Genomic DNA, 12,676 nt, shown 5'->3' with positions numbered 1-12,676 from the left:
TACTCCCCAAAGGACTCCCCAAGCCCAAAGGCTCACAAACTGCTCATGACACCTAATTAGCCCAATGCCCGCCCGAAGGAGGGCCAAGGATGATAAAAGGACACAAAATGAAGCCCCATGTGTGCAAGCCCACCGGGACTGGACCCCTCGGCTGACTGGACCCCTCGGCTGACTGAACCAATGCTGGACCCAGGACCGGTGACATCTTTCTCTTTCCCTTTTTCTCTCTCTGTCTTGTTCTTTCTTTCCTTTTCCATAACCCCTACACCTCATCCCTTTTAGACATAAAACCGTTGACCAAATCTGGGACTAAGAGTAGATCCAGCCGCCCCTGGGCCCTTCTCTGAGGAGTCTAGAAAGCAAGGGGGTCTGCTCTGAACCTCGTGACTCAACGGGAGGGATCTCCTTATTCTCTGAATTGATGTATATGGTCACCACGGGTCACACAGTTCACTGAGGTAGTTCCATGCCAATTCCTGTTGTGAGAAACCCCACCACCTGCTGTTATACCTCCCAAATTCAGTTTGCTCCTGTCATGAATAAAATGGAGTGTTGGAATGGAAGGATACAGGCTCTTTAGGAAGGACATGCAGGAGAGACGAGGAGGGGGTGTCGCCTTCGTCATGGCAATGACCAGCTGGAGTGCATGGAGCTCCACCTGGGGATGGATGAGGAGCTGACCGAGAGCTTATAGGTCAGGATTAAAGGGAGGGCAGCGACAGGTGACATTATAGTGGGGGTCTGCTACAGGCCACCCAACCAGGAAAACTGAGAGGATGAGGCCTTCTATAGACAGATAGGAGCGGCCTCACGTTCACAAGCCTTGGTCCTCAGGGGTGACTTCAACCACCCCAATATCTGTTGGAGGGACAACACGGCAGGGCATAAGCAATCCAGGAGCTTCCTAGAATGCATTGATGATAAATTGTTTTCCAAGTGATCAAGGAGCCAATGAGGAGAGGTGCTATGCTGGACCTTGTCCTCACCAACAAGGAGGGGCTGGTGGGGAATGTGAAGTTCAAGGGCAGCCTTGGCTGCAGTGACCATGAAATGGAGTTCAAGATCTTCAGGGCAGCAAGGAGGGCGCCCAGCAACCTTGCTACCCTGGACTTCAGGACAGCAGACTTTGGCCTCTTCAGGGATCTGCTTGGTGGAGTACCATGGGATAAAGCCCTGGAGGGAAGAGGGGCCCAAGAAAGCTGGTTGATATTCAAGGATCACCTCCTCCAAGCTTAGGAGTGATGCATCCCAAAAAAGAGGAAGTCAGGCAAAAACGCCAGGAGGCCTGTGTGGATGAACAAGGAGCTCCTGGACAAACTCGAACACAAGAAGGAAGCCTACAGAGGGTGGAAGCAAGGACAGGTAGCCTGGGAGGAATACAGAGAAATTGTCCAAGCAGACAGGGGTCAGGTTAGGAAAGGCCTGATAGAATTAAAACTGCCCAGGGACGTCAAAGGCAACAAGAAAAGCTTCTATAGGTACGTTGGTGATAAAAGGAAGACTAGGGAAAATGTGGGCCCTCTCCAGAAGGAAATGGGAGACCTGGCTACCCAGGATGTGGAGATGGCTGAGGTACTCAATGACTTTTTTGCCTTTGTCTTCACCAGCAAGTGCTCCAGCCACACTGCCCAAGTCACAGAAGGCAAAGGCAGACTGGGAGAATGAAGAACCACCCACTGTAGGAGAAGGTCAGTTTTGAAACACCTAAGGAACCTGAAGGTGCACAAGTCCAAGGGACCTGATGAGATGCATCAGCGGATCCTGAGGGAACTGCTGGATGAAGTGGCTAAGCCACTGTCCATCATATCTGAGACCTTATAGCAGCCTTCCGGTAGCTAAAGGGGGTCTACAGGAAAGCTGGAGTGCAACTTTTTACAAGGGCATGTAGTGATAGGACAAGGGGTAATGGCTTTAAACTGAAAGAGGGTAGATAAGATGTGAGGAGGAAGTTCTTCACTGTGAGGGTGGTGAGGCACTGGCACAGGTTGGCCAGAGAAGTTGTGGCTGCCCCATCCCTGGCAGTGTTCAAGGCCAGGTTGGATGGGGCTTTGAGCAACCTGGTCTAGTGGAAGGTGTCCCTGTCCATGGCAGGGGGGTTGGAACTGGATGATCTTTAAGGTCCCTTCCAACCCAAACCATTCTATGATTCTATAATCTTGTCTACAGATTGGTATGAGTTTGTGTATATGCCTGTGTGAGGTATGAAGACCATTCAAGTCGACTATAGCTTTTTATCTCCTCAGCACATCATACCTTTTAATTTGTTCATTATATAATTTCTGTTTATTTTACTGGAAGTCATATGAGTGGAGGGGAATTGCAAAGGAAAAATGTCTACCAAGCCACGTAATAAAATACATATAATGATAATCTCATACATAGGGCAAATCTACATATAAATGGCAACGCGTCCAATTTACAAAGAAGTAATAAACGAGCAATTGCAACTGAGAACCCATAAAGATTTATATAAATGCATAATATGAATTAGTCTTGAAAGCTGAAAGGCTACCTACTCAGAGTCATTTTGTCCTGATGTACCAAAAGCTACCAGTTACTTAAATTTTCATTCAAATATGAGAAACAAGAAACCTGAATTATAGTGCCTGACTGAGACCATGTGTACCTGGTACCTAGCTTCAGGCGCTGACAATACTACAGGACCTAAATTTAAGAGAGCAAGTGCGAATTAAGGTTTCTGCCATATGACTGGGGAAGCAGCTACAAAGCCTCCATTTGGCAGGCAGGGGCAGAATCCAGCCTCCGCTCAACGGGTCTTGTAAACAGGGCTGCACCTTGTCTTCACAGCGTAGCCATGCTGGAAAAGGAGAACTGCCTCCACTTTTCACTCAGGTCACTCCGCTTTTCAGGCGTCATGACAAGGTGTGTGATACTGCAGTTAGCTGAGGAGGAACAAGCGTGGGGAGAGTGCACTTGGTCTTCACCACAGGTACCTGCTGGAAAATCAAGGGTTACAATATCCAGCCAATGATGACGTTATTCGAAACACAGAGAGCCGGAGCATGTCTGTGACAGTGACTTTATCTCATCCCAGTTTAGGCTCTCAAGCAGACAGATCTAGTGCTCAGTCCAGCGCAGGATCCCGCATTGTCACCTCATTCAGGGAGTGCCGAATTTATGGACCCATCTTCAGCTGTGTCTCACTGGAAATGCTAGACCACAGCTTGTCAGCCTCCCTAGAGCCTTCTGATTTTAGTGAAACAAGGCAATGGCTGGTAAATGTTGCCACCTGAAGCAGGGGTTTCAGTGGTAGGGACCATGATTGCTGTTGCCCACGGTGCTCCTAAATCTGCGGAGCACCAACTTGCTGCTGCTGCCCCGTAAAAGCAACGCTGCTCCAGGAAGGTATCAGTCAGCAGAGAACGCTGCCACTGCCAACACACGCAGGCAGTAATTTACTCACAACGCCTCCAAAAGAGGCAAGTCACACAAAGGTCGTGGTGCTGCAGACAAAGTAAATAGCTTGCTATAACTTATGTGGTGAATAATAATGCCAGACATTATAGAATAGAGGAGAGGAGGGGAAAACGAGTATTTCCCCTTGCTTAAAATTTATTGAATGATCAGAATCAGGGGAAAATGAAGCTGAGAGGATGTGGGTAGGAGAGGTGTTCCCTGATTAAACTTTTTTCTCCTTCCCTATCCCAGCCTTATATGCAAAATGCAACATACGTAATAGATGTATAAATGAGAAAAACCCGTAGTGCATACCAAATCTGCAATCCAATAATTTGTATTTGAATGTTTTAGCAAAAACTGACTGTGACTACAAACACTTCACAGACTAATTTTCAGATTCATGAGTTTTTGCTTCGTTTGCCTACATGTTCTCTGAGCTCTGTGCCAAAAAAATATTTCCTTTCTTGCACTGAAACATAATGCTGACACGTGTCAAACTACTTCTTTTGTATGGGCTTAAGCATACTTCCTCCTTCTGCTTTTTGTAGATTCATACATATTAGACACACATCTTTGGATTTTAATTATAAAATTAATGTAGACAGCAACCAGAAATAAAGCTGACAAATCTAATTTCCCAAGTAACTCAATATCATCTCAGGATCTCTGAGGAGGAAAAGAAAAAATTATGTCCAAGGGGTTACAAGAATGTTTCTAAAGGGACAAATTAAAAAACAAACAAACAAAAAAGTTGATCAGATTAATAGAGGAGCATTTCCCTAGTGTCAAATTCCATATTTATCACCAGCCAGGAGAATGTGATGGTATTTTAAACATGAAATGACTTTTCATACTGCTTCCAATCCCAGACACTTAGGGGAAAAAGCTATATAGATATACACCATAAATGCATCTTAAAAGAAAATAGTTTCTAAAAATAGTTGTTTAATGACCCTATACAGTGCTGTGCCAGCTCAAATCATGTAAACTCCCTCCCATTCCTTAGATTTAATCTAAAACTTTTTTCAAAGTGATGGTCCTGTCCCAAGTATTGACAAAAGAAGAGGATTGCTGTAAGGTAAGCAGAGAAAGCTGTCAAGTGACCAGTCAGAGCCACGCTGAGAGCTGCCCTGATGTGGAAGGGGCATAGGTGGCTTTCATGTCCCAAGACAGAAACACACAGATGATACTGGACATACAAAAAAATAAATAAACTTACACATGAAAATACAATGCCAGCCAGCAGTTGTTTGGGTTTTTTGCCAGGAGGAGGTCAGGAATTACAAAGAAACCCTGAGAGAACAATGTAGTTTGCTAAATAGGAATTTGAATCCAAACTTACATCTAGTGAGGCTTTTTTTCAATCCAGTTGTTGCAGTTTTCTACTCCTGTGTTGTCCCAGGAAAGAGCACTAGGATCCACACACACACATCCACACCTCTAATTCTCAGGCTCTGATGGTGATGCATCAGGCACAGCAGTAATTCTGAGTCTGGCATATGCTTTGCCTGTGCCCTGCAGCAATGGGTTTGTAGTATTGGAGCCAGGCAAACACTGCTCTTCACTGTTCCCTTGTTTCCAATTTTTCTACAACGGAAACAGGAAAAAGTGTATCTTGTAAAATCTTGCAAGGCCAAAATGTAGCTTTGTTTATGGACAATATTGTTCTCAAAATGGGAAAGAGGGTGAATTGTAAAAGCACACATAATGGGTTAGACCAAGTCTTAACCATCCCAGGACCCACACCAAGTAGTAGCTTCCAGAGCTGATGCCCATATGTTTATTTTCCCTTAATGAATTTTTCTTCCATAAATTTATTCCATTTCTTTTGGGAACTAATGCAAATTTTGGGCATCTACTGCGCCACAGAGCAAGGAGTTACACAACTAGACTGTTCACCATGAAGAAGTTTGGTTTTGAACCAGACAGTTTGATTTGATATTCCCTACTTGGCTTGAAAGAGGAAAAGACTTCAAAATTGGTCAATCTACCAAAATGTGCTATAATGACTGGTCATTCAACTGCTGTCAAAATTCATACTCCAAGTCTGCCTTACCACTTGGTAGAGTGCAGCTCTTTTTGGCAAAAGCAGAAGTCGCAAGCACAACTGTCTTGCCCTCGGCAGGGTGATGATCTATTACAGCAGTGATATTGTTGCATCCATTGAAGAGACTTGCTGATGAGGTGCTGCTGGAAGGGGTGGGTGGTGATCACACCTTAGGCAGTCTGAGGATCAGTAGATTCATAGACATGGTCTGGAGGTGAATCTTACCACTCATGTATCAGTTGCAGAGAGGCTTCCGTCACTTTCAGCAGCTTCTGCTCCACTCAGTCATCATGGCCAAAGGTTGTTATGCTTTTCACATCAGCACATGCACACCAGCAATGACTCATCTCTGTGAGGATAAGGAGGTCTTCCACCCAACACCAGCAGTGTCATCCCTGGTAATGATAGTACGATCAATGAATGTGTTTTTAATGGCAAGTCTGGATGCAACTAGACATGCTAGATCAATGTGAAAAATTGTTACAGAGCTGGTTGCACTAACTCCAGTGTCAAGTTACTGCCTCCTAAGTAGGCTGATCACAACCTAACCATTATCAATACACTTGTTTGAACTAGTCCCAACATGCAAGATAGACTGAATGTTCCCTTTCTCAAAATACCAATATACAATCAATTGTAAAACAAACAGCTCTATAAGGATTCAACATATCCACATATGAGGGTCAGACCTTAGTCTCCAGAAAAGTTGGTATCCTTTTCCACTGCCTTCAATAGAGAAGCCAATATCTCAGTTCAGTGAGGAAAATTGAAAGAGTGGGCTGAGAGAACCATGGAAGAAACTCATGAAGCTCTTCCCAGGGCCACAGAAAACTCAGAAATATCTTCATGACACGGTGCTCCCTGGAGTCCTCAGCTCTCTTCTGAAGGACTGAGCTGGGGCTAGTCTATGGACTGCCCAGCAGCCCAGTTAAGCAATGTGCACCAAGCAGCTCGTCCCGCCCTAAACCAAACTAGAAAATAAAACAGAGTGGCTCAGCAGCCTTGAGACAAAGACTAGAGGCTTGCAAGTCTGCATCTTCCCTACTCCTTGGAAAGGGATCTCGGGACCTGAACCTTAGTGCCCAGTGCTCCCTTGCGCAGGAGCAGTCAGGCCACAGGGACTGCATGGCACAGCATCCAGTTTGTCTCGCACTGCAGTGTCTTTCAGGTGATCTCCAAACTCATCTATGCCTACAAGGAGTGAGTCACAGAGACACAACAGAAGCCCTTGCTTACTTAGCTCAAAGACATGTAGGTTCTGCAAAGGAGGAGGCCCTAGTTTACACTCCCAAGGGTACAGGTTGGCGTTTGAGCAGAATGCCTACGTTCCCATTACAGGCAGTGGAAAAACGAGTCGCTAACCCAGGCTGAGAGAGTCTGCAGGGCTGTTCAGCTACCCAGATGTAGATGCCTACTTTAGGGAGAGGTACACACTCCTGTATCCAGCCAGCTGAGTAGCTCCCCAGACTCCACTCACCAGGTGTATGATAGCAGCTAATAGTCATCCTCATTGCAGACACCTACGAGTTCATTTGTGTGGGATTAAGCGTAGGCTAACGTGGACCATATCTGCCTGCCAGAGCCAAGGTGGAAATTGAAACCCAGAATTCCCACTTAATTCTCCAGTCTATAAAAATATTAATTTCATCCATAGCTAAAAAGTGCTTTGAGGTTCTTATAGCTTTTGGCCTATGAGCCCTGGTGACTTTTCAATCATTTCTTTACCTTATACAGTATCACTCCGAGTTGTGCATGAACGTACTTGGGCTCTAACATGCAAAACTTTTTGGAATCTTGTAAAAGCTTTTATTTGGAAGTGGAATTTATGCAAGTGTGTGTTAATGATTTGGCATCTTAAAGAGGTTATTTTGAGTGCTATCTTTAACTTCATTACCATTAAATTATTCCAAAGAGACGCTGGCAGCTTGTGGCCTAATGCTTTGAACCAATTTAAAAATTCATATGTAGAGTTTGTGATAGTCCACAGTCAAGAGGACATTTCACAATGGGAACCAATTAAGCAGCCTTTGGGAGATCAAGAGGTGTTTACCCTAGTTACACAATGTTGATCCTTTCCTATATTTTTTCTGCATAGAGAGAATTGGCAATCAAAACTTGAACAGGTGGAAATCCATCACAAATATCTAAATCATTTGGTAAAACACAATCCACACAGCCTTTATTTTGCAAGTAATTATTGCCACATGCACGTAGTAAAGCTGTAAAGCTTCTAGAAATTGAGTTCCATATGGACATTCAGCCCCAGATGGTTTCCACTCCGAAAAAAGACCATAATAGAAAACAGCATCTTGAGAGAAACATTCATCTCCAATAATTTGGCTATGCACTGTGAGGTCAGCATGCAGCCAGCCCAAATCTCAGGATTGTATTCCATTTCCCTTATAGAAGTAATAAAAAAGGACAAAATCAGGGAATGATGGCCCTTCTTAATCCTTTATGTGATCCTAACACTGGCTGTAGGGACTATTGGTGCTAGGAGTTTCTAACTGTGGAAAATTTGGGGAATAGAGCTATTCCACATAAAGTGCCCTAATAAATGTTGTTCATCCTTAGCCAATGCTGCACTGAATCACTGCAAGGGATAAGGAAATACAGACAACTTAATGTACAGTTAGATTCATCCAGAGGTTAATGCAGTCAGAGTAAAGTTAATGCAGTCAGAGTAAAGTCTTTTAGCTACTGACCAAGAGATCAACGACTTATTACGATCAATGACCACTGAGAATATATTTGCTTCACTCTTCGATGCTTTCAGAAATGGGGGTAAAGGAAACATCTTTAAAGGTGAAATCCTTGCCTTGTGAGGTGTTTTCTTAATTAGAAGAAACTTTGGCTTTGTAAACATGATTTCTGGGGGTTAAGTGAAATGTAAAGGGCAATTCTGATATTTACATGGACACTTTATTTTCCTGTCATATATTCCCACACTTCTCGAGGTTTTGCTAAGCACTTTAAAGTTACTGTGGGATAGGGGACAATTGGTATTACCACCGTAAAATCTTCCCCTCAGTCCTCCACAGCATGAATCAGAAGTATAAATTGCTGTGCCTAAGTGGGAGAAGTAAGAAATAGACTGTTCCCACTGGAAAGATAAGTGACTGGAAATGAGCCCAAAAATTTGTGTTCAGGAGTCTCAAAGCTGGAATACTGCTAGAGTGGATTACCAGGGAAACCAGCAATGAGTAGGAACCAGAGCCTAAACATCTGACTTTGCTTGGAATATATTTTGGAGAGATGCAGTGTGCACAAAGACCTTGGATTTACTTCACTGCACATCTCAATAAAGAGATATTTTCTACTAAATTGCTGTAGAACATCATTTCTCACTGGTTCAGCCTTTGATTTCTGAGAAGTAGCGTGCTCCTGTGTACATCCAATGACCCTAAGTTACAGCAAACAGCATCTTATTTTGCCTACCTGAATGCACTGGTATGGTGAAAGAGGGAGGAAGGAGGAATCTGTGCCAATTTAACTCCTACTCCTTATTCTCAGTGACACAGGACCCTCTACATGTCTTCCTCTGCCAAGTGATGGAGGTGGAATGCCTACCCACCCTATATTTCCTCTTTTGAAAAATATTGCCTATGCGCCAGCCTCTTCCTAGCAGGCAATTATAGCAACAGTCCCCCCTTGACATCTCCCCCTCTCCATCTTTCCACTCTCTGAAAAAATAAAAGAGTCTTGCTACTTTTATATATATTTTCTAAATCCCTGCTACATCTTCTGGGTTTTGCATCTTCAGCTGGTCTTCAATCCCACCTTCAAGGGTTTTTTTCCCTACACTTACAAGAATTGGAAATATATTCCAGAGAAATATCTTAAAAAACACCAAGGACCCTGAGATGACCAAGCCCAAACTTGTGTGCGTATGCATACACGTAGCTTCTCTGCAAGTTCTACTATGAATGCAGAATTTGCCCTAATTCTGAGAAACTCACTTCTAACCCTCCTCCACACTCACACATACTCTAATGCACTCCCTCTTGTACGAATTCACCCTCTCCCACGCTGACATACATATTCTCTCTCCTTCACCACTCTCTTTGCCTCTGAGCAAAATTACTCTACTGTGGAAATTGCCATCAGCAATTTTCACCCTTTGCTGCTCTTTCAAGGAGCTTATGCAGTGGTGCAGTCATGATGTTCAATTAGCTACTTGATATCTTCTGAGCTATTTTCCAACTATTTGCATCCATGTGTTACAGGACAGCAATGTTTCTCATGACTCCTCCATGGACTTAGGGCATGAACTGAACTGGATGAGCTTGAATTTTCATGTTGATTACTTACGCAGGCTCAAATGGACATTTCAGGGATGACATGGCTCCCATTATAAGGCCTCTGCTCAGCTACCAAACATCCACATGTTAACTCAAGTGTGGCGCATGCTTGCATTTTATGGGAAGAAGGTTAGTTCAGAGGCTGAAGCAGTGTCCTAGGAATCGGAGGTAGTCTCAGATCCTGGTGCTATCACTAAGGGAATAGATGTCCTTCTGGGCTTCTTGCTAGAGCATGTAGCACTGCCCAGCTGCTTGTTCCCATCCTCACAGCTCACGGTGATCAGTGGGGTGAACGCTGAGCCCGTCTCAGCGTACAGTCAGCCAGGTTGTCTTAGATCCAGACATACCGCGTGAGGACACTGCATTATTCCCAGGTCAGAGATGTGAGAGTGGCTGTGAACCATTTTCCTTAAATGCAAGCCTGAAAAGAAGCGAGAAGGTCCCGGCTGAATTCATGGCTGGAGCTCTTGACCCCTTATGATTTTCCCAGGTGGCCATGAGAAAAGTCTTCTAACTTTCCTGCACTTCAGTTTCTCCGTTGTAACAAAATCGCGCTTTCTACCACATGGGGAAATTTTGAGGATAAGCCCATTAAAGACTGCGGGCACTATCATGCTTAGAGTGACGAAAGACCCAAGTGCCCAAGAAATTTTTTTGGTTTTCATATGTGAGAATAAAAAAGCAACTAAAATAGGTTAAAATTCTTACATTTGAGATGGATGGGGGAGTGTTACAAGGCTTGCTTATTATTTGTCTGCGGAGGTCTGAGATGCTATAGAACCAGTTGGTGTTAGAATTATGCCATGATCCACACAGTTTGATGAGCTGATTTTTTTTTTTTTACTTTAAAGCCAGTCCTTAAGATTTATTCTTTGTGAATCACAAAATATAAACAAATGCATGTATATGAGCGGGCTTAAGGGAGAAAAAGTGCTGTGGTTTGACAAAGCAGATGAATGTTGATTTCACATTAAAATGGTGGTTCCTTCATATTGATTATTCCCAGGCAATAACCTTGGCAGTTACATCTAAGAAACCTGGACCTTAGCATTCAGTTGCTGAAAGAAGAATAGTAGGGGAAACATTTCTCAGCTAAGGGCATGTCAAGGAAGTGGGAATTTAGGGGAACTATAGCTTCTTGAAAAACCTAGATTAATATCTAGTGATCTCCTTGAAAAAAGTTTCCACTGACAGTACCTGTTCCTCCCCACCCCCCATGAAAAGCTTGTGCTGCAAAGAACAGCTTTTTGTTCATGAGAAGTGCTGATTTTGTGGGAAGTGAAAGGAACCTTTACTCAGCTGTTCTGATCTTTTAAGTAAATATTTATTTATTTTCTGTATGAAGTTATAAAGTTTCTTGGGAATACAGATAATGTAGCAGGAGGAAAAGTAATTACTGTAATTTTGCCTGTGCTTTTGGAAAATAATCCATCTGATAAGCACCCCATTTACATTTTGTGAATTGCACAGCTCAGCATACGAGCATCTTAACTAGATGCATGCAGTCCCTATTTATCAAATACTATCATTCTCATGCTAACAGAATTACTTGTCTTGGCCTTTTCGCTTTTCAAAGACCATGTGATTAAGATGTCATTGACATTAAGCACGCCTCGCATCCATTTCTTGAGGAACAGCATGGTCCCTGCTCAGAGGTGCTCCCTGAGAGTTAGCAATCCTTTGAAATAGGAAAGAAGAACCGCAGCCCATAAGGGCAGCTAGACACCAAATAGTCGCCCCTTCTTTCAGCATAGCTTGCAGAGACCCAAAACAGGTCCAAACCCCTCCCCACTCTGGGAAAGGGATGGTACAAGCACCCAACCAGCTCTTTTCCTTCATCTTCCTAGAGGTTTATTCTCTTGCAGAGGGAAAGATCTGTCCCTCTGATTTTCTGGGGATAAATGGAAAGACTCTGAAAGAAAACCTCATTAATTCCCTGGGCTACAGATGACATCAAATAAGACATTCTTTCGGAAGTGAAGTGACAGACTGCAGGGAAGAGGGGAACGAGAACTGACCTAGCAACCATGCCTGCCAGGTAGCCTGAGGACAGTCAGTTCCCATCAACATGCACGAGGACTGAAGGCACTCAGCACCTTGCATGATTAGGCCCAAAATGAAAGCAGCCTTTCTCATCAAAATTGCACTGCCTTCCTCCTTCCCAAAAGACACGTTAATTTGTAAGAATTTGCTATCTTTGGCAGTTGTTTCCAACTGAGCTCTTCTGACCTCCCTTCCCATCATTTGATGGGAGAGCGAGACATGCATGCACATCAGCTAAGAGCTTCAGGACGCTTCAAAGGCAGCCCACGGCTACTTCCATTGCCCACAACACCTTTTTTTTCCCAAGGAAAGTGCTATCTGGGCAGGTATGGTGCAAAGAAAAGTGGGTACCTTGTCACAGCATGAGGGGAGGTAGGAGACGGGTGGCCCCAGGGTGGCCCCAGTGACATCCCCATCAGGGAGGGCCATGCAGTGGGTGGAGGGAATGCAGGACAAGTATCATCCCACCTTCACTCAGCATCAGCTGTTTCTGCTTTTTCCAAGCAAAGCCTGGGAAAGGGCCAAGCAGGAGCATCTCCATCACAGCTTGCTGCTTCATTCAAGCATGGGTTCAGGGTTTGCAGGGATACTTGTGTCGCACCCTGTCCGAGCGTGTGAATGAGAAAGGCAGGGTGCCATCTGCCTGGAAGGGGCTGAGGGCTCCTCTCTTTCTTGCCCTCTCCTTTTCCTACCAAGCTTCAGCCCTCATGGCAGCTGAGCTGTGGCTTCTCATGTGGGTTGCTAGCAGGAGAGTTGTTTATTATGTTTTATTATGTTCTGTGCAGGAATCTGTAACTCTCAAACAGCATTCACGTGACATAGAGCAATACATTTTTTCCACTGAATACTTTCCCCTTAAAACACT

Source organism: Harpia harpyja, chromosome 4, assembly GCF_026419915.1.
Source record: "Harpia harpyja isolate bHarHar1 chromosome 4, bHarHar1 primary haplotype, whole genome shotgun sequence".
NCBI classification, from domain to species: Eukaryota; Metazoa; Chordata; class Aves; order Accipitriformes; family Accipitridae; genus Harpia; species Harpia harpyja.
Note: the sequence above shows the minus strand (reverse complement) of the source record.